The sequence below is a fragment of the Danaus plexippus genome, chromosome 26 (assembly GCF_018135715.1).
Source record: "Danaus plexippus chromosome 26, MEX_DaPlex, whole genome shotgun sequence".
NCBI classification, from domain to species: domain Eukaryota; kingdom Metazoa; phylum Arthropoda; class Insecta; order Lepidoptera; family Nymphalidae; genus Danaus; species Danaus plexippus.
In genome coordinates, this window is record NC_083554.1 from 4,798,915 (window position 1) to 4,821,331 (window position 22,417).

General features: G+C 29.4%; 1 protein-coding gene and 1 long non-coding RNA gene across 4 annotated transcripts in view; one reads left to right on the plus strand and one right to left on the minus strand.

Moving 5' to 3' along the window:
- The window catches only part of LOC116774426 (uncharacterized), a 57,548-nt gene that overhangs the window by 12,223 nt on the left and 22,908 nt on the right, over positions 1 to 22,417 (minus strand). Inside the window, exon 1 of one of the 3 annotated variants that reach the window (XM_032667157.2) lies at positions 8,723 to 8,833. The exons of 1 other annotated variant lie outside the window; for it this stretch is intronic. The gene's annotated coding sequence lies outside the window, so the exon portion shown is untranslated. Of the gene's footprint in view, positions 1 to 3,386; positions 3,497 to 8,722; positions 8,834 to 22,417 lie in introns of those variants that run through there. One more of the 3 variants, XM_032667156.2, reaches the window with a different exon arrangement.
- On the plus strand, positions 3,929 to 9,210 carry LOC133319657 (uncharacterized). Its single transcript, XR_009753205.1, has 3 exons — positions 3,929 to 4,232; positions 7,421 to 7,568; positions 9,047 to 9,210. It is a non-coding gene; the product is annotated as an uncharacterized LOC133319657 (long non-coding RNA).

Genomic DNA, 22,417 nt, shown 5'->3' on the forward strand with positions numbered 1-22,417 from the left:
ACAAACAACATTTTTAACGAACATGTTTTCGACTATCTATTTAATATCTTTAAACAATCAGTTTTACGTGTGACGTTATATTTATTTCGCAATAATCATAAGACGAGTATCGAAACTCAGTTTTGGTCGTTCATTTTAAGTAAGTTTAGTTAACTTATACTAAAGTCAAACAGACTTTTTTTTTATATTATCAATGTTATATAGAATTAAATTTCTTTTCAAGTTGTAAATATATTATATACTTAATTATTTAGAACGATAATTCAGTTGTTATTACGTTGTCAGTGACATTCAAGGTGAATACATACATTATTTAGATGACTTTCCGGTTCAAGCGAATAGATAATAGTTAATATATAACGAGAATAGTGCATCGTATTAAACGCATACTCGAGGATTTATATGAGCATCTTGCTCTAAGTGTACGCTGTCATACAACCACTATACAACAATGAGATCTAAGACTTTCGCGAGTATTCATTTAAATAAAAAATAAAACTAATATTTTAGGATTAGGTACTACGCGTTTTTATTATTTTATATCTACACACTCCCGACGTTCCGGTTACTTTGCATCAACCGTGACCACGGGCAGACGAGATGTGATGTCTGTCAGTCGGTCTTGTTATTTATCATCTACCGCCAACACTTTCTTAGCTTTCTGGCGTAACGCCCTGGATGAATGCAGAATACGCTCACTGTGTCTTAAGCTCTCGCTGTGTGGTTATGGACATCCACACTGTACACATCATTATAGCATTAAAGATAATTGATGTGAAACGGGAAATCCTTCGTATGTAACGCAAACACGTGATAAGCACTATGTTAAAAACATTCAAAGTACATTTGGAAAATAGATTTTATGTATGTACTTATTTATTTATATAGTAATATATATGTATTTGATGATTAGCGGGTAACTAGGTAGTAATTTAGGTTTTTTTTCAGTGAAGTCAGCAAAGGTTTCGAAAAAAAAAATAAACCTGGATTATTTTAACAATATGTTAAATAATCTTTTAATATATGCAACTTTTCTGCAACGAAACAAGCTTTACCTGTCGTTTCTGCCGTACATTATGATAGATATAAACGTATTTCCATGATAAAAACATTGAATTATTAACAAATGAGAGAAACGAAAAAAAAAATTTAAGTCCAATATTAGAAATAAATAAATTTATATAAGAAACATATATTTTTCTATATATTATTCAGCTTATTTATTTTAACCACACCCTGTATATTTAAAGTAATAATAATGAAAAATTTCCTCATGTTTAATGTATTATAACTCCAAAGGTCCGTTCTGATTATACATGTTGTATTCTTTTCGCCCAGCAACCCTCTGATTGCAACCCCATTGAACGCGCTAAATCAATACGAGATCAATATTTCACATCTGTTGCAGGATCACCCTCTGAGGGTGGGGCTGACTAAGAATCGTGGTGAGGAAACTAATGAGATTATTATAAATATAGCAGATGCAACATTGTATATTTTGTTCCATTGATAAGGACGTAAATTTAATATGCGATTTCAATTCTTGCTTGAAATTTTTTTTTATCTATGGTTTTAAAAAGTATAAATGTCATTGAAATTTGACATTTCTTTTAGATGTTTTTGCATAAGTTATGTTTGTTATTATCTTACGGGGATGGTGTGGTGTTTGAAATGGGAATCTGTCCGCTTCTATTTCTAGACGAGGGTTGCTTGTGACGTCACTTCCCGTTTTACGTTAAAAGGAAATGCAGATGTTCTGTGTTTAAGTAATCGTTGTTCCCGTTTTCAAATATGTTTTAGTTATAGACTTTTTCTTATATGCAACATCATAAGTTTCTTTTGTAGACAGTTTTATGTTAGAATTAGAATAGATTGAGTTATTACTTGCAGATTATTTAACATCTAAGCAGAAATTGGTACAAATTTTGAAGTTTTTGTTTATTTCTAAAGTAATTTTATTCTTAAAAAGATTAATATTAACAGATGTATTTGGAAATTTAATTATTTTATGTAAGTTTTACACGTACGGCTTCCATTAATAAATCGATACTCTTAGAAAACAGAAACGTACCATATGTAATATCAAATAAAAATGACGCTAAGAAAATAAGAAAAAAATTAATAAATTGTATTAATGGTATAGCTAGAGGATAATATTTGTTTGAACAAAGTCCTAAGCTTAAAATGTCACGCTCTAAAAGCTGTTATTAAGGATGTTAGTACGCCCTCGAGTTTGCTCTTCTAAGACACAAGTCTTATCCTGTAATCAGTTCCCGAGATATTATCGGTCATTGACCTGTGTTTTAGGTACCGTAATTTTCGTCAAACTTTTACATTATATTTAGCTCAAGGTTGTGTTACTGTGAGAAATCGCAATCCAGTAAAAGTAGATAATATCTGTTTATAACGCGTGACATCAAGGGCGTTTGTAGTTATTTTAATTGTTGTACTTGCACTACCGACCTACAGTTATGGATGTTACAGTTTCTGAGGATCTATAAATAAACTTTGTAAACAAAGCGCGAGCTAACACCACCTGCTCCACTCGGGACGTTTATATTCTTCCTTATTTACTAACACACTGCGACTTAAAAACTCATTTACTACTAAGTTTTTATATGTTACGAACATTATGATAAACGAACGTGTCTTATTATAAAAGATATAGATACTTTTTGTTTATTATGTAACACATAATTAATATATCACGTCTTTGATAAGCGGGAGATAACAAATGTATGAGATGCATTGAGATTTGCTAACATCTTAAGTAAGAATTATATTTGTAATGACGTCACATCCGTAGAGTTAGCGCGATCGATTTCCGTTTAATGTAATGAAGTTATGTCTTATGTGCTATGACTCCATGAATGTATTTTTGTCGAAGAAAAAGTAAAGCTAAGGATAATTATAATCCTATAAACTATACACACATGTATAATATTTCTTTTTATTGTAAAACGTAAGGAAAAAAATTATTAAGACATTTTATTGCTACTCAAATAATATAATATTTGAGGGTTGGTAAATAAGTAGTTAAACTGAAAACTTCAAATTCAAATATGATCAGGGAACGTTGTCGAAATAGAAAGTGAAAATAAATAATTTTGGATACGTAATATTTATTGAGTGTATATCTGCGAAACAATGTCACAAAGTTGCTACACGATTAGTACATCTTGAATTCTATGCTTGAGAAGAGATATTACAGAATACGACACGAAAAGAATCTGTATGAAATTATAATAGAAAGAGTTTTAAAGGCAAACAGTTATATTTAACTATCGATATGACCACGCATATTATAAATATGACATTTTATAGCCGAAATTTATTCACAATATACATTTTGATTCCAAAAACGATAATAATATGTTAAAACTTACTTTTATCACGATGCAATATGATGAAAACCAATAAACACAACGAATTTCCGTGTAAATGAAATGTTCACTCTGACAGTTTAATAACAACTGCCATTCTAATGACAGAGGGCGAGAGAGACAAAAAATAATCAATATATTGATTTTGAAAACGTGTGAAAGGGAGGGGAGATCTTAATCTGATTTGGAAAGGTGATAGAATAGGTTTTGATGTTTACATTCAATAATATGAATGGTCAAAGCGTTAGATTTTTTATATACAAATTATGTGCAGTAAGTTTTTTCAGATGTCAAAATGGCGCGCGCATCGCCTTTTAACAGACATGCGTGGTTTAAGAGCATTTAAATTCATCTATATCTACCTTTTTTATAATCTGTGCCCTTTGTAATATTTATATAATTAATTATTCAAAAATTATATTAATAAAAAAGCAAATATTTATTTTTTTACCGTTTTATCTTTAACACTAAAATAATAATGGCGTGGTATAATATAGTTTATTGCAGTAAATGCATTATGACGTTATTCACGTGATGCAACAAAATGCAACGTCTTACTTTTGTACACATTTATTATTTATATTGATGTAATGATAAAAAAAAACTCAAAGGTTCCGTAATACAAGAGAAGAAAAGAGTTATCATCGAATAAATTGTGTTTTTATATGAACTTTTGTCCGAAAAGCTGACGCTGATAAATTTAACGTAATAAAATGGGAGTCTATGGAGCAAAGTTCGTAGCACGAACGTGTGTTGTATAAACAAACGTTCAAATTTCAAATTTACATCTGATATGTCAAGGATCGTTTATAAAACAGCCGAAACAATATAACTGTTTATAGATAACATGTAAGTACACTGAATGTTGTGTAAGTCACGATAAAGTCAGATAAGAAATGCATTGTGTTTAATGCGTATTGATTTATTTATTTGATTTGACAAGAATAAATACAGACAACAAATAGTTTATTATAACATTATCACATAAGGTACGACTCAGATAAAAGCGGTTTGTTTGTCTGTGGTAATATCATAATGTAATTAGTAAAATCAAATTAAAATAGTCCGAGTTTTATTTTTTTAATTTGATTGACTACTGCTTGATTGCCAATCCATCTGGTAGGTGATTCTGATATAGGTTTTGCTGTGATATTTGATGATCGCTTTATTCAGAGGCGGAGAAGGTCTACAGTGAAAGGGTAGATACTCTATGCTCGCGATTGTTCGATGGTACAAATGATATGCAGGAATGAATAGTGCAATTCTTGTATAAATTCTCTGAAATTGTATCTTATAAATGACCTACAAGCAGGTCATTTTAAGCCTGTGTTCAAGGCCCTTTAGGTTGGATATCGCGTCTCTACGGAATCCAAAGTCTCCATTAGACATTTGACAGCATCTGACTAAATGTGACAGTAATTGCTTAAGCCTGCACCATTTTAAAGTGTTAACGAATTTCGTTATTTTTAATCTGTATTGTAGGTTTATATAATTATGTTGTGAAGTTTTGTGTGACGGTACAACGACCACACGTACTAATAAGATTATTAGATTTTGTGTGCATCTTCAAATGCAAGACAATGTATAGAGTCAATAAATTGAACTACATTATATGTTAATAATGTTAAAGATCACGACATCTGAATCTATATCAGTTTTAAAGGTTTTCAAACACTCTAGATTCTAGTAAGCATTTAAGTTTATAAAACCAATGTGCACAGATAAAGAAAAAATAAGTAGAAGTAGTTTTGTGGATTGTATAGTATTTTTATCAAACTTAAATGACGTAAAGTAATGCGAGGAAGTTATAAAGCGGCCAGTGAAAGTGAAACCGATCAAATTCGTAACGCTATTTTGTAACAGCAACCTTCAATGGATTGTATAATTTCCACTGTATTTTATGCCATTTTTTTACACACAATATCTTTAGCCACCATTTTTTTAGACGCCATTTTTGGACGCCATTTTTTGTTACATCTAAAAGTAATAAGTGTTGCCATGTGATAATTGCTTGTTATCTATCGACAATGTTCGTGATTTTAAAGGAGTTGTTTATAAATGCTTATGATATGTATTATGTAGTGAATTTTTCACTAGTTGCTTAACATAGATTTTGTTGCAAATCTCTACGTTGTGATTCAGTAGCAGAAATATGAGTAAGAGATTAAAAATTCATGCATATAAAGATTAGAAGTACCTTAGAGAAAAAAACAATCGGAAATGAAAAGCTACAATCAATGTAATTTAATATCTGGATTTAAACCTAAGATTTTTTTGTATTATCTTCACAAATGCCGATGTTTCAATATGAGTTTGTTTGGATTACTTTCAAGTAGGTATTCACAACATAACAGATCGCAATAAAATTTTACAAAAGCAGCATAAGAGAGCAAATTTAAAAAAAATACATTTCCTTACGGCCGCTGGTAGCTGTTATGTTTTCTTTTGTGTAAAATGACATAAATAATTTGATGCTTTTAAATAAATTATATATAAATGCCCCACCCGCAGGCTTAACTTAATAGACGTACTACTACCAGTCTATCTTCCAAGGCTGTACCCATTTTGATAAAACTCGTTAATGGTCCCGTAATCGCGTGACTCGTTAAAGCATTCCTCGTTTGTATTTATCACAAAAACTTTCCGTTTCGAAGAAACGAAACAACAATATGTTTAATGAGTACCTACTTTTTATTGTTTTATAACAAAACAGTAGAGAACGTTGTATATAAAAAGCAATAATTAAATTCCCATAAGACATTTGAAAATTATTGTAATTTAGACTACAATATGAATAAATTTCGCAACCGAAATTATAATAAGAAAAATCGTTTATCATTACGGTGTACTAAACTATCTTGTTTTTTGTCTTGCATCCATTATATTTCTTTTAAAACTTAACAAAAAAAAATGCCTAATTTTTGAATAGTATGAAAAAGAAAACTCTTAAAAGACATGTTAAGAAAAAAATGTATTGTATCAAATATTTATTATCACTGAAATGAAAATCTTATACGTCATTATTAACTATCCAGCGGATACTGTTTCGTAATGGATCCACAGACATATTGATACGAACAGTATGCAGTTCGATCCACGAGCAGTGTGTCGTAACAATGGCATATTATAAGAATATTACAAAATATTATAACACAAAGGTTACATAATTTTTATAGTAGTGGTTATGTTCACGTACGGACAGGTACGTTTTTTACATAGAAGGGTAATGTAAAAAATATCTATTATTAATTATTTATACTGTAATTATAATAAAATATAACAATTGTAATATGATTAATTCAATCTTATATATATATATATATATACATATATATATATATATATATATATATAAGATTATATATAGATATAAAACTAAAAATTCAATTGTAACCTTTGATTTAGTAACTAATTAAAAAATAACTACATCAAGGAACTAAATAAAATTTGTATGAATATATATTAATAAAATTAATTATTATAGAGTTCCCCTTTAAATGTTAGCAGCCAAATAATTAAAAAAATACAGGAGTATTATCACATGTACGGAAAACAATTGTATCATAAACAGCCAAATTCTACGATCATCTGATAATATACAAAATATGTATTAATTACACATACAAAAGTAAACCGGATATATAGCAACACGTACATTGTTTTGGAAGTTAATGTTATTATTGCGAAACAAAAGAGTTGTCCGAGCGAATTGAATAGATGCTATATAAAACGAACCAACGGGTTCCGTCAGAACAAAGCCGGGCTTGTTTAATTTATACATTAAAATTATCCTAACAAATCTGTTTTGTGTTTATAGAAGTTAAATCACAATAAGTTATTTGGATTCACGTCGAACTGATTATGTAATATATATATAAGGATTTTTTCTTATAAGAAACTGAATTATTTCTTTAATATCCATCTAATTTAGAAATATTTGGAAGTTTTCATAATATTTTTCTTTGTCGAATGTTAACTTGACGTTGAAGTATTTTTCTTATCCCCACTAATCCATTACCTTCAAACGGCACTTACAGTATAAACAATGTTCTAAGAAAACGCACTCATTTGGTTGCGCAAGCGCATCACAGTAAAGCTCTGAGCCGAACAAGGACATTGACCTCTACTTAGATTACCAGATGTCATGGGGTTTCCGGTTACTCTTATAATATGGAAATCTATGAGGTAAGGATTACAACACAACCTGGTTGTACCGTTATAAAGAATTTTCACGATTGAGGCTGTCCACAAATGGACGAAAACCTTTGCTTTATTCCTAAAGGAATGAGTTGTTTTTACTCTTATTATATTTATGCATTACGCATAAAAAAGCTATTAAAAATTTTTGAGCTCACCGACGATTTGTGATAATTTTACTTAGAATTTGTTCAATAGTAAAAACTATGTATGACATGATAACTACTTATGAAAAATCCTAATATTTTCATCTGTTGATAGATTGAAGTTTTTCAATAGATGTTATTTCTAAGTAGTACATTCAAATAACTCGCTGTTTTAAATATTGTATATAGAAAATATTTTGTTATTATCACAATTTTATTTCAAACAGTTAGTTAAACTAGTTAGTTATTTAATTAGTTAGTTATTTGTTTTAAACTTAAGTAATATAAGTGCTAGATAAAACTGATGTTGTCAGTGAATTAAGTTAAATTTTCCGTTTAGTTATACTATAAAGCTATAAGGTTAAGTGTATTTATTTATTATATTAACAAGAGTTATTAACTATGAATAATAATCGCTTTTTATCAAAGCATATCATTTGTATTATATTATATCTTAATAAGAGCTGAATGTAAGCGCACTTGAAAACAATATCAATGTCAATAGGCCACAGACAATCCCTTTAATAAGGTAGCTGCCTTGACCTACTCCCTTAATAGAAAGATGGTTCGTAGTTCATCCGTTGTTTGTCTATGGGCAGGAGTTTCAAGGACGGCCGACTTATAACAATGGAAACTATAATAAGCATAAATAAATCACGAACGAAAAAAAAATACACGAAAATTTATGGCAAAACGAAAACAAAATTATAATATTTTTATTCTTTAATAGCATTCATTAGTATATATTTTTTAATAAACATGAAAAAAACTAATTGAATATCGGCAAATTAAATATTATATGGGATTAACATAAATTATTATTAATTATTAAATGATTTATTTAAACTATGGCTGAATGTAATTGTGTCAATACTTGCATAACATTGCCACAGATTATATTGATAGTGAGATACAGTATAAATATATATAGATGAACTACGAATATCAATACATACAACAACATATACTATTGATTATATATAAAAGAATACTCACATTATTATAATATTCTCGTAAATTCAACACTAAAACCAATTTCATTTATCACTTATCCATGAAGCGAGCTCAGAGTTCGCGCCTCTACTGACGGATGCGCGCTGAACACAGCAGCTGATTTAGTCGGATGAATTACTAATAACGACTTTAATGACAGGATATAGAGTCAAATATTGCTTAGTAATGAGATTAGAAGGAATTTTAGCCTTTATTCCGTGGTAATAAAGCGATGGATATTGTTATAAAGGTATTGAGGTGTCGCACTTATATTTACACTCTGTTACGTGTTTATATTGCTTTATTGATTGATTGACATTTTTTCAGTGTTAACGGTTTACGCGTCAGAAATACTATTTACGAAGCAAAAAACAAATTATCTAACATTATTGCGAGTTAAATAAAAATGAATCATAGTTTCGAAATAATTCAGGAAAAACGCATTCGTTATTCGTCATTGCAATTATAATGAGAAATATATAAATAAATAAATAAATAATGAAATTGTTGTTTGTATGTACTCGTATGTAAATCTTGTCTGTTGTGTACTTATATATGATAGACTAGTTAAATTTCATCCGGCCAAGTGACCAGAAGTTATTTAATTAAAGTAACGGGCCAAGTTTATTAACAGAATTGGGCCACAGATCACACCGTAGTATGCATCCTTAGTCTTTACCACTAGTCTGCGTCTACAAACGTAATACTGAAAGTTTCCAGTTTCCCATTTACAGCCAATCCCATTAGGTATATATAAGGTATTATTAAAATAAAAAAAAAATACAGCAAGGAGCTTTCAATTGTCTTTAGGTAAATTGACTTCGACAGACTTGTTTTTAAAAGTAGGTGCTTATAGGAAGTTTTAAATTAAATAAAAACTTTTTAAATATTATTAATATAAACTTATGTTTTGTAAATCTTGTAACGAAGACCTATGCACTTGACTTATTTTTGATCTATAATATATGTGCCAACTAAACTCGATACACACAAGCTAAGATTGAATTTAAAAAATCATTTTGTTTCATATACAATTTTTATTATTCATACGGAAGTGTTCGCCCATTTATAAAACGGTTAAAATCTTCAGGTAGCATATAAAAATCACCGTCAAGTGCAGTCCATTGAAAAGATAAGTAGGGTGCATAAAATTCTTTGTTCAAACCCAAAATTTTACATAAACTTTATCTGGGATCTAACCCATTAGTTTGTTATCAATAAATCTGTGAACAAACTACCAAAAAATAATCAGACGTTTACGATGTTTATGTTAAAATATTTAAATTTTTTATTCGGTCAATGTCTTGTATGATAAGGGTTTGTAATTTGTATACGGAACGCTTTTCATGAGTCAGAAGTCTTATTAAATGAATGTAAGCGTTTGGTTGTACGAGGGATTTTTAGTTTAATTACTTTTAAGTAATTTAAAGTTACTACAACGTAGATTTGTGCAGAATAATCTGTGCTTCAATTAATGTATATAATTATATACATGTATTTTTTTTTATCAGAAATATTTTGTGTGACTTGTGGCCCAATAACTTGCTTTAAACTGCGGTCTCTAAATCCTTACTGAACACACCAGTAACTCCTAAACTGATTTCGAGTCGCATCCAGTAATTATGTTGAGGTTAATATAATAAATTTATTCTTATAATAAATTGACTGTTAGATAATTAATATATACAGCACACTGTGACTGATAACACGGGGGCCATTGACCTCTCCACTGAATATGAATTTATCACTATACTTACAGATAAGTTACATAATAATATTAAAATCATTTTTTTATTCTCATCAATTAAAGCTTTTGTCATTTCTATTGTGTTTTGATTGCCTTCCCGATATAACATTATTATTACTTATTACTTAAAGATAATCTTAGACCACAAATTCGAATAATTCACGTAGTGTTTTCATCAGAATCGTAAATCTGTAGTACCTAATTTTTGTTCGACATGTAGTTTATTTATGATGATTTTTAAATATATTAAACAAATGATACTTTTATATTTAAAATTTTATCTCTATGAATACTATTTAATATACAGACGCAAAATATCTTGAACTTTGATACGTATATGAGTTTAAGCGACTGAAGGCTTGACTTTAAACATCTCCTTATTCCCTTTTGTTAATGTTAATCTGAGAAAAAATATATATTTTTTAAATAGCATACATATATATGTCACTAAGAAATATGTATAGTATAGTAATATTATACCCATGTTATACAGCGTTCCATTCTCACTCATAACTACCGCTAAAATTCTATTCCATTCCTTTAAACATAAAAAAGGATTTTTTTTCTCCTCGCAAGCTCTTCTTCAAACAGTCCAAATGTAGGAGGCCGGTGAAATCAAAATTTCACCACTGATAAGTTTTGGCAGCGTAAATGCTCATTAAGTTCCACGGATGTCGAATGCATAAATAGTAGGTACATATTTAAACAGAACCCGCATAGTTGAATAAAAAAACTAAGTTCTGATTGTAAAATTATATAGTATTTAAATTATAACAATTTGATATTTTCCTCTAAATCAAATTTTAATTCATAATATTTGCCAAAAACTTTTATTGTACTGAACCACACAATATTAGTCTACTCTAATTTTAGGAGGTTCGCGTTATTCTGTTCACAGCATTGTTGTCGCTCGCGCTCCGTGACGGTGTTTGCCGAATTTTTAACAGTACACATAAATTGACCGAAGAAATTATATACCGTAAACCGAAAAACAGAATTTCGAGATCTCTGAATTATAATCTCATCTGTAACACGTTACGCTGAACACGAACAATGTACTAACGAAACATACCAATAATAGTGACATTAACGATATTACATGCATTTTTAATATAAGGAAATTGTATGAAATTTATACTAATATATAAAATATATATATATTAATAAAATATTTTCATTATACATGATAAAATTAACGCATTCAAACAAACTTATTTATTAAAGAACGTAATATAAAAGGCAACTTCTTGTTATAAGATTAATTACTTGAACTTCGTAACGAACCCTTTAGGATTCGGCTCGCGAACATGGGGTAATGAATGAAAGCTGTAGTCAGGGTCTATATTATTCAATTGTATTGTAATAAAGTTAACACTACGCAGAATATCGTGATATGAAGACACGGTAATTCTTAAATCATAATCGTAGTAAACAATTACGTTTATTATAATAATTTTAAACTAAACATGATAAACGCAGACTATGCACCGGTCGACGTACCCTTATCTGTATAGAGTTCAAATGCCCAATTTATACAAAATAAAATCGCTAGTAAGTAGTGTCTGTATATAATATAATAAAAGGATTTACATACAGACGGACATGTCAATTAATGGCAGTTGTCTTTTGTTATAAGGATTTGTTCCAATGATATGAAATTCAACTAAAAGGGAAAGATGATATAGATATGAGCTTTCTTTACTCACCTTACTCTTATGAGCTTTGATATGAGCTTGATATGAGCTTTCTTTACTCACACTAAATGTATCTGTCGTAGTAAATTTAGGTAGATCACTGTCAGGAAACACTACAATGGCGAGCAGGGCCACATAGGTAGTTTCCGTCTTGTTAAAGTTATTAATTAATTTTATATAAATAGTAATACTATACGCAGAATATTATTAGGAGTATAATGTTATTTTAGTCCATACTATATATATATAAATAGTTCAGTAAAAATCTTTCAAATTAAATTTAAATTCTGATAAATAATTATTTCGTAATAAATATTCCAGTTTAATTGTTAAGAATTTTATAGTTCCGTATTTTATTTAATCCCAAAATTATAAACTTCGCTTAATCTATATAAAAAGATATATATATATATATATATGAAAAAGCAAAATAATAAGACAATTAATTTAAAAAAAACTATTTTACGTCAGTATAAATATTGGTATCACTTTTTCTGATGAGATTAAGTTTAATCGTTTACTGGATACACTCGTAATTATTAAGTGAATAACCGGCTATTATCATTTTTGGTCTGTTATTAGGCATAGCGTCGTTAATGATAGCCAGCTCAGCAGTTACGCGTAACTGTGAATGAAGACACTGATTACAAATACCAGTTTAAATGTTTAACTTACATAACTATATATATTATAAGAGTGCAAGCTATTGCTGGATTTATTCATATAATTATCTAATAAATAAGAAGTTGAATGAGATTTGTTATACTTTATAGAAAAAAAATATGACTTATGAAATTTTTAATTTCCGAACAGATTTAAATCGTCAGAACTCAGACACGAATTGGAGGGTAGATTCAATAGATGGGTTTACTAAGATCACACTTCTATTTAAAAATTCATATATTTCTAAACGCTGTTTTGTGTCATAACACATGGTGTTAAATTAAATACAACCTTTCAAATGCAAGGTAAAAAATAATGTATAGTCAAGATTCTTATTCATCTGACAAATAAAAACGTTGACATTGGCACAATGTTTCTCGATTCCAGTGCGAATGAGTAATGAAGCCATAGCTATAGCCAATATATATATATATATTTACATATATATATAATGAATAAGTATTATATATATGCTTACTTACTTAGTGTTACTCTTTTCGTTTCTTTAAATATGCCTCTCAATATATATGTATATGTATAAATTTTGTACGTCAAACCAAATCGTTAATTCTTAAATCCCATGTTTATATAAAACATTTAAAGTCATGTCGAATTATAATCAGCCGTAGATAATTGAAAAACATTCATCCAAAGAATTTATTTTAACGGACCTGTTCTGCGTTGGATAAACTTTCTAATTTAAGTACTTATACTGAAATATATAAAGTTCTTCGAGATAATAGTGATATGAGAGAAAAAAGAAAAAATATATATTGTTGATTATAATAATAGAAACTTAAACAAGTTTCTTCTAAAATAGGTTAATAGGAGAGGGACGTTTCATTAGAAAGTACAATTTATATGGCAGACTATTAAGTGCGTGGTGAAGATGGAAAATTATTGCCATAGCCGTAAATGTAAATAATGCACAGTTTTGCAAAAAAGTGCTGCCATATGAAATAAAGATCAGACGTATAAAACTTATCAAGTTATAGTGTTTCGAGTAAAAGAGACATTTTACAATAAAACACAAATTTTGTCAAGTGTGAGACTAACAAAAATCATTACTTAACATCTGGTAATTTATTGAGATAAATAAGCAAATGTATAACCAAAATTATTGAGATCTAAGATTTTCGCGAGTTCTATTCATTTAAATGAAACTAGTATTTTTCGATGTGTGTCATCTCGTCTGCCCGTGGTCACGGTTGCTGAAAAGTAACCGAAACGTCGGGAGTGTGTAGTTTTTTTGCAAAAATAAATCACGCGTAGTTTATCCGAAAAATACTAGTTTCATTAAAAAGCAAAATTATTGTTGAAGTGATTTTAAGATAGTTTTTCTTCCCATCAATATGTTATCTATATTTTTTGTATTTTATTTTTAACAGATAAAGAATTCAAATCGTAGACAATGTTTTCAATCCAATGGATCCTATTATCTTCTTGTTTAAGAGAACACGATAAAAATACTAATGTTCACAATTATCTCAAACAATATGTAATTAAAGCATATGTAATGTGAGGGCTATATTAATTTATGTCACGACGTATTTTAATTTGTATGCAGTCGACACAGTTGCTTACAAGATCCTGCATACGTTACACCATTACCGTGGACGATATTTTTTTTTTTCATTAAAGTACTTTAATTTATATTCGATTTAAAAACAAATCTTAGTAAATAACATAATTTCTTCAAAATTTTGTTCTTCTTTATTTTCGTCCAATTTATGCCATATTCTGTACAAGGGCGTTGAATATTTTTAGTCCGCCATTTTGGCTTTCCCGCCATTTAGTATGAAAATTTGACGTGTCGAATAAATTAAGCTGCACTGCATGATTTTTAAGTGAAATTAAATGACGTTTAGAAATTTTTGCATAATATTAATAAATAAATATTCTTATAAAAATTAATGTAATTATAATGACTAAATTTCGAAACGTAGCTAAGTAATGAAAAACATAATCTTAATTTATACACAAACAATACGTTCACGGCTTTTAAAACGATTAACACGTGTAAGATATATTTCTTATAAAAAATGGTGGCCACTTCCGAATATATAGTTAACAAAGTCATTAATCTTGTTCGAATCAGACCACCCGAAAGCTGGTGTGCAGCACATAGATAAGTGGATGAACAGAGAACGTGGAATTAATGGGGATAGTATTGAAGGATTTATAGGAAATATAAGTGTATAAATCTAACTTCGATTGGTTATACTAATGAGATTGAATACCGAATGTTAGTGATGATTTCGTAGAATAAATACACAAAGTGGTAGAATAACTTTTCGAATAGAACCTCATGTTTGATTGTCGGTTAAAAATGTGTAAATAACTTACATGATGATAATTATGTTTCAACAAAATTAAAACATGGCTATGAATAATATAAGTTCTATAAAATGTGAAAATTGTAATTTCAAAAAAAAGGTCAATTAAATAGATTGTTTTTTAATTCACCACATCCATATACAAATAATGCAAAGTGTAACATATGTTTGTATTAATTATATATACGTAGTAAATTTTTTTTTATCCCTTTTTTCGATTTTCAATATAATCCAAGTTGTATATACAATTTCCACAAACTTACTGGGATCCTACAGTAGCTATTTGGATGATATATTTCCCAAACACAAACATTTCCATATTTGCCTCCCAAAGAAAAAAAAATAACAAAGATATCCTACGAAGGATTTATGAGAGAAAGGTCGTTGACCTCACATTCGGGACTATAAGGGATCGTGAGAGCATTCCTGTTCTTGTCTTTTTAATCTTTTTGATACGAGAACAAATCTTTTCAGTATACGTCGTGCCACGTTTGTAGTATTACGAGTTATGTTTTTATTTTATAACTCATTTAACTTATTTTTTTTGTTTATTTTTCGTGTATGTGAAACACAATAACACTATAGTTAGTTACTTGTATCCCTTAGAAAATATGTTCGATAAATTTTTATTTTATCAAGAGTTGTATAAATGATTCTTACAAGAGTTATTATTGATAATTTATACTTAATATATAATTAATTTTAATTTCATTTATGAAAAAAAAAAAGAAATTTCTTATTATTTTATCCGTCACAAGTTGTTTCGTAAGTTAATAACTTGTAATTCACTCGATGCGCGAAGTAATCGTATTTTACCTTCAGTAGCTAGTAGAAGTTTTCAAAGTTATTCAAGTAAATACTGTCTAAATCCGATAGGTACGGTTCTGATCGAGTGTAACCGTAGCTTGTTACGTCTAAGTGATACGATAAAGACATGTAATTACTCACACTAAGGAGAGGTTTCGTTGTTTTGAAGAAATACAAACGAACATTAGGTTTGGGAAATTCAATAAAATAGTAATTGCTAAGAAGTTGTCTGACGACGTGACGTCATTGTGTAAGTTTTGGTAATAATCCGTAAACATGTCTATGGGTACTAATTATTAATAATTTTTTAAATCACTTCTATTATTTAACTGAGTATAAAGCGTCTAATACATAACAATCACAAATATCACGATCTCCATAATATTATAAATACAAAAAGTTTTTATGTATTTTTTTTTTGATCACGTACAAAACTCAACCGATTTGGAGTAAACTTTTTTGAGTGTTACAATGATATCGTCGTGTAGTCAGAGAGCCTACAAAACATTAAAGTCATTAACTATTAATGATAAAGAAATTAAAGGGGAAGTGTTATGTAGTGTGCTAGTTGCATAAAAATGTGCTTATATTTATTTGAAGCTACTGTCGTTTACTTGGACGCAAGGCGGTCAGTCAGACACCTTTTATCATAAAAGCCCTTGAAGTAAACACCTGTAAGCGGCAATGCACTTAAAATAGTTATTTTGTAGTTACACATTAATATATACATTGAATATATTATATGCCACTTGAATATAAACTATTTATATTACTCACCAGAAAGTCCCAAAGACGAAACATTCTTCGTTTCTTGACAGATCTATAATATAAAATTTCGTACAATCCGAGTTATATTTTCCACTACATCAGTACCGCATCTGTTCAACACCAATAAACCCGCATTATAATCTAATATCTGATCGAAGATCACACCAAACGCTTCCAAAACCGGTGCAACGCATTGAGCAACAAACGTCCGAACTTTCTAATTTATATTAGTAGATAATAAACTAACCAGGCCCTGTTTTTGATTTCAATACACCTGCCGAGATGTGTCAATGAACTATTAACTACGATCTGATATCGGGACCTTGGTCTTGTAATGTTACATTTTGACAGGACATTACATAACATGCCCTCATATATATATAGGTTTTCTGTATGTGTGTTTAAAATCATTATTACATAAGTGATAAGACTATGAAAAGACATGTGTTTACAAATTCGTGCTGATAAAAATATATTTCGTACTTATTTCCAAACAAATAAAATTATCTGTTTAAATGAAACTAATATTTTTCGGATATTAATGAAATTTATATTATTCGGAAACCGCGGTCACGGTTGCTGAAAAGTAACCGAAACGTCGGGAGTGTGTAGTTTTTTACAAAAATAAATCACGCGTAGTTTATCCGAAAAATATTAGTTTCATGTAAATGAATAAAACTCGCGAAAATTATCTGGTTGGAAAAACTCATTTATAATATAAGAAAATATTACAAAGGAATTATAATTTTCTTACTTGTTCGGCTTAAAAAAGTCAATGTCACTTATAAAGTTAAATCAAGAATTAAAAAAAAATGAACGAAAATAGCCGCAGGACGAAGAATAGCAAACTATTTATTCGATCGAATTTGTCGCCCTTGAAATTATTAATTATATTATAAATCGTTCAATTTCAGCCATTATATAATTTCACCGGGTCAGTAGCTTCTATCAGGTGCTTTTCAAGGGCAACCTTATTACCGATACCTTATCAGATTGTACCAATATATTTAACAATCAAAGCACCTGTCAAACCTTTAATTACTAATTAATTATAACACTCGCATTATATTTGATAAAATATTACACATACAGCATCCCATGACTGAGAGGTACAGGCGTGTACATAAAGTATTAATTATTAAGCTATTGACTAACTAGCTATTGATTAACAAGAATAAATGTCGGAATAAAAAACTTCACTAATATCGCTGTTATCAACATACATATAATAAGACAGTAAAAATCGAATGTCTGTATATTAAATATTTTAAAACTGATAGGAGGCAATTAAAGAAGAGTCATAGAAACCAAAAAAAATTTTTTTTTTGTCTGTCTGTCTGTCTGGTACGTTATAACTTAAAAACTACTCAACGGGTTTGAACGCAGTTTTAACAGTTGGATTACAAATAATTAGGAGCATTGTCAAAACTTTGCTTCGTCAAATTTGGTTAAGGGAAAAAGAAGTTATGGTCAATTTTAAGTTTGATATATATGGTTATGCGAAAAGCGACCAACACGCGGGCGGAGCCGCGGGCAACGGCTAGTTATAAAATAAATGTAAATACGGAACAGAAAAATAAATGTGACTTTTCAGACACAGTATAGTATAGTTTATGTCTTATCATTAAATAATAAAATAAAAATAATAATTTAAATATGATCCCTACACCACATATATGCATACAACAGCGGATTTATTACAAACAGACGGTAATTAGGTTTCTCTTCTATATTCATTCTCCACACAGATGCCCCTCTCATTGCTCGTATGACCGAAATGTTCAATAGGGTCTAGGGATCTATTAATCAATTACAATACTGTTCGAGCGTCTGTGAACATTTAATTTGACCGTATCAGCTGCATAAAAACAAAAGATATGTATGAAACGGAATTCTAAATCAATCGACTATTCTAATGAGAGCTCGGAGCATATTGTTTCGGTGAGTTCCTTGACCTCACCACGTGTGTCAACACGTGCAACGCTTCCTTTGTCCAAAAATCTGGATCCTTTAACATCCTTTCTAAGTTCAAATTTTCGTGTGAGGGGCTAGAAACATGTGGACACAGGCGTGTATTGAGCCTCAACTATAACATCCACATTTATTATTTTTAACATATTAATAATTGTATAATAGGACGAAAGTAACCCAAACGTTTTTTCAATATATTTGTATTTAAATCTACCTAAAAGTTTCGTAACAAACGAAATCAGAGTTTCATTTTATTCAAATATTTCTTTATACGCAATGTCGTCTCCACACATTTCGTCTGCCATTCCCTAATCGTGTGACCCTTCCTCCGAAGACTGCACTTGTTATAAACACAATAACCTACCCTCCGACTCTGTCCTATTCAACTAAGTCTTATTCGACTTACAGAACCCATTATAAAGTTACATTTCTTTACATCTAATATACACGTACATATAAATATAAGCACTCATTCGTTTTGTTTGAACATTTGATTAATATTTCTCATCTTGTTTTCCAGTCTGAGAATTTCGACATTCAAATGCATACAAATCTATACAACCAATTGAGGGTTAACATCACACGGGGTTGATGATATCGATTATAAAATTCCTTTCTAAGCAATTAGAAGCAAAGCGTGAAGATGTGAGCAATCAGTTTGTATCCTAGGAGACCTTTAATATAAACTCGTCCGTGCCAAACAAGCGTGAAATTTAGACCCCAACACACATACAGTCGCGCGGGGAAATGTTATCGGGAATTATTATTATTATTACAAAAGAAATACTTAGGTTTAAATTACGGTTAGCATGCCAAAAACAGCCTTTATTCTTATTCTACGTGCTGTTTATTTTCGTACTAAAATCGACATAAAAATCGGCTTAAAAATTCAGTCGTTAAAATTCAACTTATGTGAAGTTACAATCACTTTAATTTCTTTTATATCTGTTATGAACAGATCTTTTTGATGTTTTATATGTTATTATTTTTTATAAATCTGGTTTTTGTAGATATAATAAAAAATATTAAATTTTAAATACAACTGTAGGAATATTTTCAAGTTAATATACATAAGTACGTGATTTTAATATCTATAATTAACATTAGATGAAAACTTTCGTGGCGTGAGTTCGATGTATCACAATCTAATATTCATGTAAAATATTAAATAAATTTGTACAGAAGAACATAACAGCTGCAGCTGACTCTGTAAATACAAAACCAAAATTTACTTTTCGATGATTCGATGGTCCAGAAAATGGTTTACGATTGAATTTCGGACAATTACCTACCAGTCCGTGCATTCACGAAATCGAACACAAGTAGAGCAGAGAAATGGGGTTGAAACGGATCCGCTACGTAAAGAAAACTGTATTTTCGATTACTCCGCTCTAACCGTTAAAATGGAAAGGTGATACCGAGATATGATATTAATTTTATTCAACCCATTTATGAAAAATCAGACGTAACTAAAGAAAATATAACTCAAAAATCTATAGACGATCTAACATATAAGATACGGTTTAAAATATTTTTTTTTTGTTAATTACACTACACAATAGATATACCTTCCAACATAGTGCAGGAAAAGTATACAGATATACACATAAGGTCAATGTAAACTTATTGTTGCAATTAGAACGTGCGAGTGACAAATCAAAGTAAGTTCATATTTATCTCATCCGGTCGTTAATATATATTGAAATTGTCATATTAATAAGGATAATCTAAATAATAACTTAACTATTATTATTAGATTATATATAGATAAAGTTATTTAATATATCAATGTTAAAATACATCGTTTATTCGAGAAAGATCTTCCATTACGTCTATGAATTCGGTTTGAGAAAGTGATTGTACTATGAAAATACGTCATGAGCTAGTATTTTTTATTTATAGCCTGAGTTAATATCGTTTAAGAAAATATATGAATGATCTGGCGACATTGGGACGTCGACAAACTTTTAAGAACTACTATGACATCACTTTAACGTGAAATAGATAAGGACTATTAATATGAGTAATCGGAAATGATGTCGCAAAATTTCTGTTTTGCCAAAATATATTTTATTAATATGAATCTAAAAATTCTGAAATCGTAGTCTCAGACACACCTCAAAATTAAAGGTGTTGCCGTTTTTAATTAAGGCAAATCAAGGAATATTTTATATTTAACAGTTAAAGTAAAATAAGAATTAATGTTATAAACAATGATTTTTTTTATATAAAAATTAATTAACTGATATGTTTTAAATTGTATAATTATGTATGGAATGGACGAGAATAACATATATTTTTAGTTTATACGCTTACACCGACAAACCCGAGTGATAGCACTAGTGATATACTGGTTTTGTGTATATTAAATTATCTCCCCGACTGTACCAAGAAACTCAAGTTCACCAAAACCAATGTATAACATGTCGGTCACAGGATTCTAATAATGCTTTAGTCACGCTTTTAACGTAACTAATACATCAATCTGTGAAGGTTATATTACATCAAATATACTATGTAAGATGCATTCATTATGTAGCCTTAAATAAAATTGATATTATTTAAACTTTACGAAGATATAAAATTATTAACTGTGTTAAATACTCAAATTATCTTGTGTTAAATACCTTCTTCTTCTTCTTCTTCCTGGCAATTATCCCAGCATTAGCCAGGGTCTGCAGGGTCTTGTGTTAAATACCTAACCAATGCTTTTTTATATCGCAAAATAAATGTTCAAATCTTTTCAACAAAAAATATTTTGTTATGGATACGGAACAAAGATTTTTTAAAACCACATAAGACAATAAGTACGTGACAGTCGTAATAAGTAAGGCAGTGTGAATGGTAGGTTCAGCAAATATCTTAATAGGTGGCAAAAGCCATTTTTTTCTTTAATCCGGCTTATGAATGTGCCAGGCGTTTATTGAGTGCTGCCCGACTATTAAAAGGTCGCTAAGTTCAAACCTTAAAAAGGATCCATTAGTTAGACGCCGTTTTTTTTACTTTCATTTTGTAGATGATAATTGCTGTAATGCGTTAAGTTTTTGATACGATATAAATGCTTTAAAAACTTAAAAAAAATTGAGTACTGACATAATTTCCTGCCTGTATTATTTTATACAAAAAAAAAATTCAGACATCATTTTTTTAAATATCGACTGAATAGTGCTTGACCAGTCACTCGACCCGCTGGAAGGTGCAAATGAAGTGGTAGGTGGTGAACACACTCTCAGTATAAGCCTAATCATTTGAAGAAACCCAAATTATATCTCCAAAACTACCATCATAGAAGCGATCTAAAAAAATTTAATTACTTTTAGTTCATCACTCATACCTAAATTATTTACGTGACAGAAATATAAAACTATGCCACGTGTGAAGAAAGCTGTAGAACTTAGTATGAGTAGCACACGTAAACCAAGTAACAGATATTATTTTGTATATTGTTTGTATATAACAAGACATGAAATATTTGCATTATAATAAATTTTCCTTCCGCAGTACATATATAAGTACGCTCTTAATAACGTAATTTTATATTAAAAGGAAATTATATATCTTATATATATTATTGATTACATTTATCTTAACGATTAATTCATGTAAATTAATAATCTACACTCTATAGCACCTATAAGTGTGTATCTCACTGTTAAAATGACAAGCGAGTATATAAGCTAACAGATTATTGGGTACTATTAACATACCTCGT